General features: G+C 38.3%; 2 protein-coding genes across 6 annotated transcripts in view; one reads left to right on the plus strand and one right to left on the minus strand.

The window, feature by feature from the left end:
* The window catches only part of LOC139979209 (uncharacterized), a 182,176-nt gene that overhangs the window by 89,643 nt on the left and 79,560 nt on the right, over positions 1–12,973 (plus strand). The window lies entirely within an intron of this gene.
* The window catches only part of LOC139979202 (52 kDa repressor of the inhibitor of the protein kinase-like), a 168,954-nt gene that overhangs the window by 81,376 nt on the left and 74,605 nt on the right, over positions 1–12,973 (minus strand). The window contains exon 1 of one of the 4 annotated variants that reach the window (XR_011797111.1): positions 10,211–10,248. The exons of 2 other annotated variants lie outside the window; for them this stretch is intronic. The gene's annotated coding sequence lies outside the window, so the exon portion shown is untranslated. Of the gene's footprint in view, positions 1–7,571; positions 7,587–10,210; positions 10,249–12,973 lie in introns of those variants that run through there. One more of the 4 variants, XR_011797110.1, reaches the window with a different exon arrangement.

The raw sequence follows: 12,973 nt of genomic DNA on the forward strand, positions 1-12,973 counted from the left end.
CGTTTAGGAGAAATATACAAGAAACCGTAAAGGAGAAATACAAAAAACTGTTAAGGAGAAATACAAACTTTTCCCCCTAATCCTCATTAGTAGGAAAAATACGTTCGGGGGAAATTTTTAAAGGTCCAAAAAAGGTATATCCTAAGATCTTATTAATTTAATCTCAAAAGACATGTAGCACATTAGAGCACATCATGACAAGTATTTCATGAAAATTTAGATATTAAAATATAATTTATTTCCATGTTATTCGTGTTTTCCCTCAATTTCCCCTTATGGTACACTTTTTTGCATTTCCCCCTATGGGTCAAACCAGTGGTATATATATATATATATATATATATATATATATATATATATATATATATACATATTTAAAGCGGGAGGCCCGGGTTCGAATCCCGGTGGAGGCTCGAAGTTTTCTGTGGGGCTATAAAACAGGATATGCTAGGCCAGGAATTATCTTTAACTATATAACTTTAACTATATATATATATATATATACATGGGCGGGATTACGGGGGGGCAAGAGGGGGCATTTGCCCCCCCACTTTTTCCCAAACCTTAGTCACTTTTTTTGTCGCTTTTGCAGACAAATGTGCACAACCCTAGTCGAAATTATTCCCCCACAACAGCTATCCAATAGGCCTATTTGTTTCGAATCTAAGTCAAATTTGTGTTTAACATCGTAACATGTAGCATGAATAACTGAAGCTGGAGCTAGCACATGGTCCGCAGCACAGGTTACGAATCCTGGAGCTAACACACTAGCGATTCAATTCTGCATGTGATGAACCCACGGCATGTGCTACAGTGCTAGCTTCAGGAATTGATTTTAAACGTTGCTGCTCTACTGAATGCGTTGAATAACTAAATCCAGAGCAACGATTTACAAAGCCAGAATATCGGGTATATCAATAATTAAATTCAATACACTGACACATGACACACTCCCCACCCCACCCCACCCCCAGTGGTCTAGCCCTTCATTAACAGTAAGTAACATTCAAGTATTTATTATGAATTTCTATGTTGCCTGATAATCTGGCAATAGTTCAAACATAATGCTGGTACTGCCAGGTAATAATTTCATTTTCAAATCTCAGCCAGTACTATGAAATGACCCGTAAATATATTGCTCCATGTTGCACCTAGTCGCATTGTAAAATCCAAAAAGTCACCCCGCCTCGACTTCAGTGGCGACGGAACCGGTGAACTTGAGGGGCTTATCCCCCATGAAAAAAGTTTGGGGGGGGGTAAAGGTATGTTCGTTCAGCCCCCAATATTTGCCAAGTTCTCCAAGAAGTGGGGACCGCGGGGAGAATTTCGAAGTGGGTGCTGAACATATTTTTGATTGGTCCAATGCACAATATACTAATAATTTTAGGGGGAAAGAACTGTCTAGATGCGATTTATTGTTACCAGAGGTGTCATTTTTGCTGATCTAGGATATCCTTTCTGCTTAAATTTCGACGCGCCGCGCCAACTGATGGTGGTGCACCGTCTAAATAGTGACGTATAAGCTTCAGTTGTACATCACCATATAAGTTCTTCTATCCGTCCTCCCTAACATTACACACGTTCATTAATTGTTTAAATGCAATTTAAAGCCTATATGGGTGTTAATTTTACCGATCTAAGGGTACCTTTCATCGAAAATTTCGACGCTCCTTGCCAACCGATGATGGCGCTCCGCTTAGATAGTGACGTATAACAAAAGTTGTACATCACCATCTGACCATATGTTCTACTATCAATCCTCTTCAAATTTTTAAACGATAATTAACTATCTAGATACAATTGCAGACATGAGATCCATATTTCAAGGATGGGTACATGCAGCTTAGAGCACTCGGGAAGTGCCGTTTCCGGCCATCTGGAGGGTTTGTAAAGCCAAAAAATTTCTTGTACGCTCCGCGCCAACCGATGGTGGCGCTCCGCTTAGATAGTCTTGCTGGCAGGTTTGGCCCCCCCACTTTCACAACTCAAATCCCGCCCCTGTATATATATATATATATATATATATATATCCAGCTTTAGGAATCACAAATGATTTTCGAGTTGGTTAGCATCATGTTTGATCTCTAGAGTAAGGCAAAATATGTCACCACGAACAGAACTAGTATTGTTCGATACAGGTGTCAATAGCCTACAGTGGAATTACGACCTTCCTTACCTGTTTCGAACCTCTGGACATACAATCAGCGTCCATGGCCTAGTTGGTTAGGGTGTCCCCGTTGAAAACGTAATGTGAAGGAAAATCAAGAACAGTGAAAAAACTTTCAGCCTCCACCGGGATTCGAACCACGGGCCTTCCGCTCTGTACGCGGACACCCTAACCACTAGGCTATGGACGCTGATTGTATGTCCAGAGGTTCGAAACCGGTAAGGAAGGTCGTAATTCCACTGTAGGCGTTTGTCACCTTTATCGAACAATACTAGTTCTGTTTTTGGTGACATATTTTGCCTTACTCTTGAGATCAAACATGATGCTAACCAACTCGAAATCATTTGTGATTCCTAAAGCCGGATCTCGAAAGAGATACTTTAAACAGAATATATATATATATATATATATAAATATATACATATATATATATAGTTGGTTGGTCCCACATTTTCTGTGCTCATTTGAGCCTACTGTAAATGTTAGTGCAAACTGACAACATTGTTGATTCTGCCCAGTATGAATATATACATATAAAGCTGCTATCCTTGTTGAGCACTACTAACAGAAAAAAAAACTTTAACATTATTTCTTAAAAAGTTCTTTTAACAATACAGCAGTTATTCTGATGTATCAATTAAACAGAGAAATACTTCGAATTAGAATACCTTGATGCCAAGTTTTGTTGTGCATGAAAAGGTATTAGTTCAAACTCAAACTGAATGAAAAGTGAATTACTCTGGTCAATTTGTCAAATTATATGCAGTGCAGACTGAAAGATAAGGACAACTGTGAAAAATTGAAAATGTTCTTTTCCTAACATATTTACAGTTCCTTAACTTGACACATCTGAATGGCTAAAGGAGGATTTATGAGAGATAAATGTGTTCCTTACTTTCTGTACAGTATTCCTCCAACTTATTGAGCTGGGACGTCAACTTAAGAAAAATTCATATATATACCGTTTTTTCTGCCGATTAAAGAAATTTCTGTTGGAAATTGCTATTGCTGAGGCAGTTTTTTTCGGAAAATATTCGCAGGATGAATATCTATTGCTGATTTCGGGGGAAACAGTACAGAAACTTATGTATAATTTATCTTTCAACTACCAAAGCTCCTTTAATTTCTGTCTTAGAGACAGAGACTAGGTATTTGTGTTCATTAGATGGTACGTCCCACAAAGGAGTTAATCCTGCATTTTGGGATTGGTACCCAAACCATTTGAAAGGTCTGCTTTTGGTCCCAGACATGTTGGAACAGCATGATTTGTGGTCCCACATATTGGGTGTGATTCCACAAATTTAGTTTGAAACATGTTTTATCTGGTCCCACAAATGATGTTTCTCAGGTGTGTTTTTTTGGTCCCACAATTTGATCTGGTCCCACAAATGATGTTTCTCAGGTGTGTTTTTTTGGTCCCACAATTTGATCTGGTCCCACAAATGATGTTTCTCAGGTGTGTTTTTTTGGTCCCACAATTTGGTCTGGTCCCACAAATGATGTTTCTCAGGTGTGTTTTTTTGGTCCCACAATTTGGTCTGGTCCCACAAATGATGTTTCTCAAGTGTGTTTTTGTGGTCCCACAATTTGGTCTGGTCCCACAAATGATGTTTCTTAGGTGTGTTTTTGTGGTCCCACATATTTGGACTGGTCCCACAAAGGTGTGTTTTTAAGGTCCCACACATAAGGTGTACATTCTGGTCCCACAAATCAGGTCCCACAATTGTTGATGCAAAACGTACCAAGTTACTGGTCCCAATATTATTGTGGAGGTGAGTATGTGTGTGTGTGCGTGTGTGTGTGTGTGTGTGTATGTGACGCTTGGCTTGTGTACACGATATCTCAATAAGGAAATGATGTATCATGATCAAACTTGTTGGGTGGATAGCCCATAGTAAGAGGAAGATCCCTATTTTTTTTGGTGCCCGCAAAGGTCACCAAAGGTCAGTTAGATGCCAAAAACCAATATATTAAAAATAGCAATAACTCCCATTGACAGGGTCCCACATGATTGATATTTTGGGAGTAGTTGTGAATGGGGTAAGGGATCGTTTTCAAACATAACGGTAATGTGATCCAAGGTCAACAAAGGTCAAATAATGATAAAAAACTAGTATTTTTGCGATAACTTGAGAACGAAATGTCCGTTAGAGTTGGGAGTTGCTTCAGTGTTATCCAATTGTCGACCCGCATCTGGGTGACCCTTGACCTCAATTTGACCTCTGGTGACTACGTGTTTTTGGGGATTTTTACAGTTTTGATGCTATTTTCAGATGTCAAAGGTACCTTCTGATCATAAATGTCAATAGGTTGACCCCGTGTGACCTTTATGTGCGAAGATATATGGGGTCAAAGTTTTTCGGTCGGAGTTAGGATGGCTGTACAGACTTGTCGTTTTGTTTTTTGGAATCAGGAGATTAAACTACATCTGAAACCAAGGTCAAAGGTCAAATTAGAAAAAATGTGCTTATTTTGGGAGGAAACGAGCAAAAAAGAAAATGTTAGGTTTTGATGCTAGATTTGGATATCAAAGGTACCTTCCGATCAAAAATGTCAATTGGTTGACCTTCGTGTGACCTTCGTGTGCAAAGTTATACGAGGTCAAAGTTAATTTTCAGACATTTAATGCAACAACTCCCAGTTCCAAGGTGTGACATGCTTGATATTTTTGGACAAGTTGCAATTGGTATAGGGGAATATTTTCAAACTTAACGGTCATGTGATCCGAGGTCACCAAAGGTCAATTAATGATAAAAAACTAATATTTTTGCGATAACTTGAGAACAAATTGTCTGTTAGGGTTGGGAGTTGCTTCAATGTAATCCAATTGTCGACCCGCATCTGGGTGACCCTTGACCTCAATTTGACCTTTGGTGACCTTTTCGTGTTTTGTGGATTTTTACAGTTTCGATGCTATTTTCAGATGTTAAAGGTACCTTCTGATCATAAATGTCAATGGGTTGACCCCTGTGTGACCTTCGTGTGCGAAGTTATATGAGGTCAAAGTTAATTTTCAGACATTTAATGCAATAACTCCCAGTTCCAAGGTGCGACAAGGCTGATTTTTTTGGAAAAGTTGCAAATGGTATAGGGGAATATTTTCAAACTTAACGGTCATGTGATCCAAGGTCACCAAAGGTCAATTAATGATAAAAAACTAATATTTTTGCGATAACTTGAGAACAAATTGTCTGTTAGGGTTGGGGGTTGCTTCAATGTAATCCAATTGTCGACCCGCATCTGGGTGACCCTTGACCTCAATTTGACCTCTGGTGACCTTTTTGTGTTTTGTGGATTTTTACAGTTTTGATGCTATTTTCAGATGTTAAAGGTACCTTCTGATCAAAAATGTCAATGGGTTGACCCCCGTGTGACCTTCGTGTGCGAAGTTATATGAGGTCAAAGTTAATTTTCAGACATTTAATGCAATAACTCCCAGTTCCAAGGTGCGACAAGGCTGATTTTTTTAGAGAAGTTGCAAATGGTATAGGGGAATATTTTCAAACTTAACGGTCATGTGATACAAGGTCACCAAAGGTCAACTAATAATAAAAAACTAGTATTTTTGCGATCACTTGAGAACAAATTGTCCGTTAGGGTTGGGAGTTGCTTCAATGTAATCCAATTGTTGACCCGCATCTGGGTGACCCTTGACCTCAATTTGACCTTTGGTGACCTTTTCGTGTTTTGTGGATTTTTACAGTTTCGATGCTATTTTCAGATGTCAAAGATACCTTCTGATCACAAATGTCAACGGGTTGACCCCTGTGTGACCTTCGTGTGCGAAGTTATATGAGGTCAAAGTTAATTTTCAGACATTTAATGCAATAACTCCCAGTTCCAAGGTGTTACAAGGTTCATTTTTTTGGAAAAGTTGCAAATGGTATAGGAGAATATTTTCAAACTTAGCGGTCATGTGATCCAACGTCACCAAAGGTCAGCTAATGATAAAAAAGTAGTATTTTGGGGGGAGAAATTGGGCAAAGAAAAAATGTTTGAATTTTGACAGTCATGCTCTATTTAGGTCTCACCGATCAAAAATGTCAATTGGTTGACCTCTGGGTGACCTTTGTGTGTGAAGTTATGTATACAAGTTCAAAGTTAATATTTAGACATTTAATGCAATTAAATCTCAATGTCAAGGTGTGACATGGTTGATATTTTGGGACAAGTTGTGAATGAGGTGGTGGAACATTTTGAAACTTAAAGGTCATGCCATCTGAGGTCACCAATGTTATCATATCTGTTGACACGCTTGTAGGTCTCTTATATTTCTTACATTTTCGACGCCATATTTAGATCTCAAAAGTGCCTTTTGATCAAAAATCCGATCACATTTTGTGATCACAAAAGTGTTGGCTACAGTGTTGGTTACTTTATGGGCACATGTAGGACCACCATAACTTGGACTATTTGAGCCCAATCTTGCTTGATATTATTATGTGTATTGTCATATACCCTAAGCAAGGAACCACAGTGCCCTTGGGTTCTTGTTTTTTTTGTGGCTTGCATGTTGAAGAGCATGTATGGAAGTACACGTGGTGCAGAAATTGGGTCAATTGAGGGAATTTTGGCCCCTTTAGGCCTCCCAGGTGCAGAGTACAAAATTGTTTACTACTGAGTGAAGCGGTTTAATACAAGTGACAAAAACTTCAGGCTCTGATAGCAAAAAAAATGCGCAGTCATGGTACGGAAAGTTGATGGTGCCATGAAAGGCCAACTTGTCCAGTGACGGGTAGCATTTGGCTACCTGTAGTGAGAACTTCTATCAAGACTTAGAGACCACATTGCTTTTGAGATTTAGTGTGTAGGTCAATGGGGCTTTTAGTGGGCGTATAAGACTTGAAGACTTTATAATTAAGCCTAAGCTCTGCCTAACAAGTAACAGCGACTAGTACACTGTGGCCTACCATTGTAGCAAAGTTTATTAGGCCTAGCCAGCGCAGGCTTAGACTGAACTATTATGACTGAGTGTGCATTAGGGGCCATTGCCAAATCTAATCGCCGTCATGACGGCATGTGAGCGTCTATTGTCCATTCATTGAAATCAGCAAAGCATGACCACAGCTCGACTGCCTCTCTCTCAGTAATATGCAGAGTGGGCGGAGCTTGAGTCTGCTTCCAGGTTTAGAGTGCTTCCACGGGCAGCAGCGGTTGCTAGCTTCCTTTGTTAGCATTACAATAGGCCTTGCTGATTTAGACTTTTGGATATCGATTGAGTACGCTCTTTTAAGAACAGTGTTAAGATAAACTTTTCCGATAAACCTCAACCGTACGTTTATGCACCATTATGGATGGAACCATTCAGAATTGAATGGGCTAGGCCTAGTCATATCAATGTTGTGGTTATATGAGGAGTCTTGGCCTAGGCTTCAGAATCGTAGATCGTTGCAACTACATTTACCTCCATGCATTTAACCCCAACGCTAGAGGTTTATAAAATCTTGCTATTTCTCACTTCATATTTCAAATTTATATATGCGAATTCGAAACAAAAATCACCAATAAGTAAAAGAACATCACAATTCGTTATCCAGTTACAGCTTACCCTGCAGTAATCATTGACTCATTGTTTTTCTGTGAACGTTACTTTTGTAGTGCAAATGCATACTGATAGTGTATAATAGGTTACTATATTTAGATGTTCACAAAACATGGTTAGGCCAGATTCACATTTTCGTAACGATCAATAGTTCCGTGCAAATGTTTATGAACTCGAGCCATCTTTCTTTTCTTTTTGTGTTGAGGTAAATCATGTGAAAGCTAATTCTGGCCTTTTGATAGTGTAAATGGGAGGATAAATATATTATTTTAAAGATCTGCAGCTATGCAGTGAGTCTTTTCGACACGTGCATATATCATCTAAGCAGCGCACACACGCTATTTTCTACTGGGGATTTTCCCGAGACGGCCAACGTTTACCGCCTTGGAAAAAGTCAATGCACTGGGCAGGGAAATTATTGTTCGTAACTGAAGAGCAATATTTTGAGTGGTACGACTTATCGTGGGGGGTTAGGTTAAAAACATCAAGTAAAAAAAAATCTTTCATAGTTTCCAAAATGAAAATAAATGAAATGGAAAACCTAAATATAATAATATTATTCTAGCAGATATGCGGACTTTGTGTGCGTACAATTGTTCCAACAACTCTGGAAAAAAACTGTTTACAAACTTTACCCAAAAGAAATATTTAACCCCTAGCACAAAATGGTTGGGTTGGGCTCGAGACATGCTGAAAATGGTTTTGTTGGAATTCGATGTCCGCACCTGTTTTATACTGTACCATTGGACTTGGCGTAGATGTAAAAACTTTTCTTGGCAAGTTGCCAACACGAAATTCCACTGCAGTTTATTTTGCTAGTAATGCATCAAAGAAGTTAGTGCTAACCCAAACGATGGTCGCGGGAAATCTTACAAGTGTATCACGTATTTTTCTCTTGTTAACCATTATTTGTTGTTGTTTATTTCGGACCATTGTCTGAATAATTACGTGTAACGAAAACTCGCCAGTTATACAACAGTATGCTCTCTTTAAAAGAATACCACCGTAACTTGTTCATAATTACTGTAGAATGTTATCAGATTGATGTTAGGAAATCATAACTACTAGAGACTACTCCGATATGTTTTTTTTTCATATGAAAAATTTGTATTCACTTGTTCATAATTGATTTGAGCAAAATTTTAGACCGTATTCCGAGACGGACCTGTTTACAATGGAACAACCTATTGTTAGGCTTATTGCGACGGCTATGGATTAGAGGCATATCAGCACATGAGTCGTTTTGTTGCAACATGAATCCCGGTATCGTAACTACAACCGGCATTTTCCTCAACTTTCATCTATGGTTCAAAGCACTTAGTTACGAGACTGTCAATGTCATACATTCAATATGCATAGCCTAGGCTAAAGTATGTACATACTCTTACACGCACGGTTATAATAAAAAATTTAAAAAACCCTATATTAGGGCCTTTGTTTTTTAACATACACTTCCAAAAGAAAAGCACAAACCTTGGAAAAAAGCAACCCACACCATCCTTCATTCATACTCGACATAAGATATTAGATTATCACGTTCGCACATGGATAAAACTAGTAATCCGTACACAAAATGAATTTGGGGGGTTCCCCACAATTCCATGATATTGGAACAGGGCAACCCCTTCAAGTTCAAAATGAAAAGTTTTTAACTATCAACAATTCACCACGTGTTTGGAACTTCAGACAATAAGAATGTAACATAGGGGCTACGTAAATACGGGATTATAAACTACATACATAAGAATAGTACAGATTCATTTATATCGTTAATAGGCTGTTGTTTACTCCAGAAAATATACTTTCAATACGGACAATATCAATCTTTCGTACAAAAAATCTAAAAAATTAAAAAAGTGGCGAAAGATAACTATAAATGACATCGTGGAACCCCCCGCATATATAAACGAATCCATTTCACTTTCAAGTACCGCACAGCAGTGTGTACCAGTACCGTACCATAGGCTATAATAATATACAGTCCCGTGCGAAGATGGATTTAAACTGGATATACTCCCTGCGGTTTTGGCTCAAAATTTATTAAATCGTTATAATTATTATAACAAAATGAGGTGAAATGCATAAGGGTAAGATTTTGTACATGGGAACCTTCACAATCATCGTTTGAAGGAAAATAAATAACGAAAACTTCAGAATAACTTTGAAGTCCCGTAACGTGCTGAGCCCAAGTAACTTTCGATAATTGGTGTAGCCTAGGTCACGTAGTGCACGTAGGCCTATATTGACCCGCAGATAGTTGACTGACGGTAAATCGGTAATAATAGAGTTTAATGTGCTAATTGAATTGTAAGGGTGTTAGCTTCTGAAAATAATTGTTCTTGATCAGAGAACCCTGGGTTTGGTGTGATGACCAAACACAGAGCAAGACACATAAAAAAGGAAAACTCAACTGGATTGGATTAAATTAAATTATAATTACGAATAACAAACAATATACAGCAGATCTGGGCCCAGAATAAGAATTAAATAAAATGACTTACAGTTGTTAGGTGCGCACCCCAATAGTTAATGTTATTACGTGGGTAATAACATTATGTGGGTTGGCGTGCTGTTGACATCAGGTACAGATCTTCCACGACATCAGATACAGTATTCCATGACATCAGTATAGAGTCGAACAGATAAATGGTATAATGTCTGATCCCAACAAAATAGTATCCTATAATTAATAAGCGATAGAGTCCCAGGCTATCCTCCAGTAAAATAATGTGTATATCCTTTGTGGTAAAATAATGTCAGTTATAACAATTGGTGTCCCGGAATATTCTTTACGGTAAAATAATATCCTCTAATTAAATAATATTCTTTATAGTAAATAATGTCCCAGACTGTCAGTAGAACAGTGGATTGTAACAGTGTTCCGGAGAGCAAGATAAATCGGCGATAGTAATAAATATAGTGTTCCGGACAGCCAGATAAAGTGGTGATATATATAAGTAACAAATATAGTGTCCCAGAAATCCAGATAAAATAAAGAAGGATTACAGAGTTTTCCACTTAAAAGATTTACAATGAACAACTATCCAAAATGATTAATAATTAATAAGTCTCCTTTCTCTAGACTTTCCACTAAGAAGATGTACAATAACCAAACTATCCAACATTAAAACTATATATATCTTCTCTTTTGCAACTGTCTTGCTCCAATACTTGTGGCCAACTGCCTGACTCCCTATACCCTCACAAAACTCCTTTGTTCCTATAATATATGTACACAGACCCCATTTCCTGTGAGGGCTAATTCCCAGGAAGAACAAAGATAGTTGCTTAGCAACCCAGAAGGAGAGATTTTAATCCCCCTCCTTTTACCACCACAAGCAACATACAAATACACACACTGTACAAATGCACTGTACAGTATATTTAATAAACAAGAACACTGTACAGTATATTTAATAAACAAGAAAACTTTATGTAAGAGCTGACCATCTTACAGAATGTTTCACATATGATGTTTAATTGTCGGACACGTCTTATTTCTTTTCATTTTTCCCTTTCCATCTTTCTTCCTCCCTCTTCATGTTTTTGCTGTATTTTTTTTTTTTTACCAGGGTATGAAATTAAGATTTGGCATTGGGGGGCTACTTTGGAGGGGGAAAAAAATCGGCGATCGATTAGCCATAAACCTCAAGCCACCAACGCTGGAAACTAATCGTACTTTAAACTTCCAATCCATCGCCACAGCACGTTAAATCCAACATTCCCTTTTTAAGAGATACTGTAGCACATACCTTCCAAACAACTGCCGATTTCCAACTGATTGAAAGTTGTAAACAAAGCTACTTATTTTTTTTTTTTTTTGACAAACCGATGGTTAGGCTACATTTCCTATTGACTTAGTGTGGTTGCTACAGTAGGCTAACATGTGGTCGAGATTGCAGTGTTTCATGGATATTTTGATTTTTTATTTGCGACACAGCTTGCGCGAATAAACAGATGGCTAGGTTAGATATCCATGGGGCTTAGTGTGAAGCTAGGCTACCGTGTGGTCGGAGATTTGTGGGGATTTTAGGTTATTGTTGTGGTACTGAAATTGCTAAGTGGAGGCCGTATAATTTGCCAGTAACTTTGCGAGAAGTCCCCGGTGATTGTGCGCGACCCTCCCACACTGCTTCAAATTTTATGCGGGATTTTGATTACTGTTTGCGCGATTCGCGCTTCTACTGCAAACCCTAGCATGTCACAATGAATTTTACAGTTTTACAATTTTTCTTATTCAAAACGAAATGTCATTCATCTTGGTCACTAAGGAAGTCCATTGTCCACACCAATGATGTCATAGATGGCCCTCCTCATTAAACCTGAGTCTCAGCTGAGAGCTGATCACCCAAGTGTAACTAAGCTGAAGACGTGAACAATAGCATGGCGAGCGCACGCCGTCATGACGGCGATTAGATTTGGCAATGGTCCCTTAATGCTGTGAGGTTTGTCCCGTACTTATGCCAAGCCATCCTAATGAGGCCAAGCCAAGGTTTTTTTAGATTAGGCTTTATGGCATCCTTGCAGTTGCAAAGTTGTTCAATTTGTAAAACTTTCAGGACCAGTACTTTCAAAAAGTTGTTACATCACATAAGATCCTCACATAGTATTCAACCCAACTTCTCCATAAGATGTGGAATAGATGGTTGTGAAAGAAAATATCGGGTGTTTAGCATGTTATTCCCATCTGCGGAAATTTCATAAAAGATTTTTCGATGTTAACACAAGGCATGGCAGTAAGTCTGGTGGGCAGGAGGATACTGAAATAGGCACAAGTCTAGTGACGGAAAACATTGGTTTTGAAGTTGATGATGTGACACCTAATTCACATAAAAGTGGACTTGCAGAATCAACTGGAATAAGATGCTGCTGCTCTGGATGACGCATCACACACCAGAGAAATCGGTATTAGAACTATCAGAACTCATCTATTACAGTTCAAGGGATGATAGAGATCAAAAAAAACTTTCAGCTTCTGGTTTCACAGTGGCAAAAAATTCCTGATATCTTTAAGTTTATCAATGAAAAGTTTGAAAAGAACAATTACATCTTTGAAAAGTTTTAAGTCGTGATGACATTTTAGCAGAAGTTCTGAAGTCCCATTCTAGACATTGGGGCAAGATATATGAGGATTACTGTGATGGTGAACATTTCAAAATCATTCCCTATTCTCTTTGGAGCCACATGCACTCCAAGTTTACTTTTATTATGATGATTTTGGTGTGGTGAACCCACTTAGAAATAAAACTAACAGCTACAAAGTT

Source organism: Apostichopus japonicus, chromosome 13, assembly GCF_037975245.1.
Source record: "Apostichopus japonicus isolate 1M-3 chromosome 13, ASM3797524v1, whole genome shotgun sequence".
In the NCBI taxonomy this organism is placed as follows: Eukaryota; Metazoa; Echinodermata; class Holothuroidea; order Aspidochirotida; family Stichopodidae; genus Apostichopus; species Apostichopus japonicus.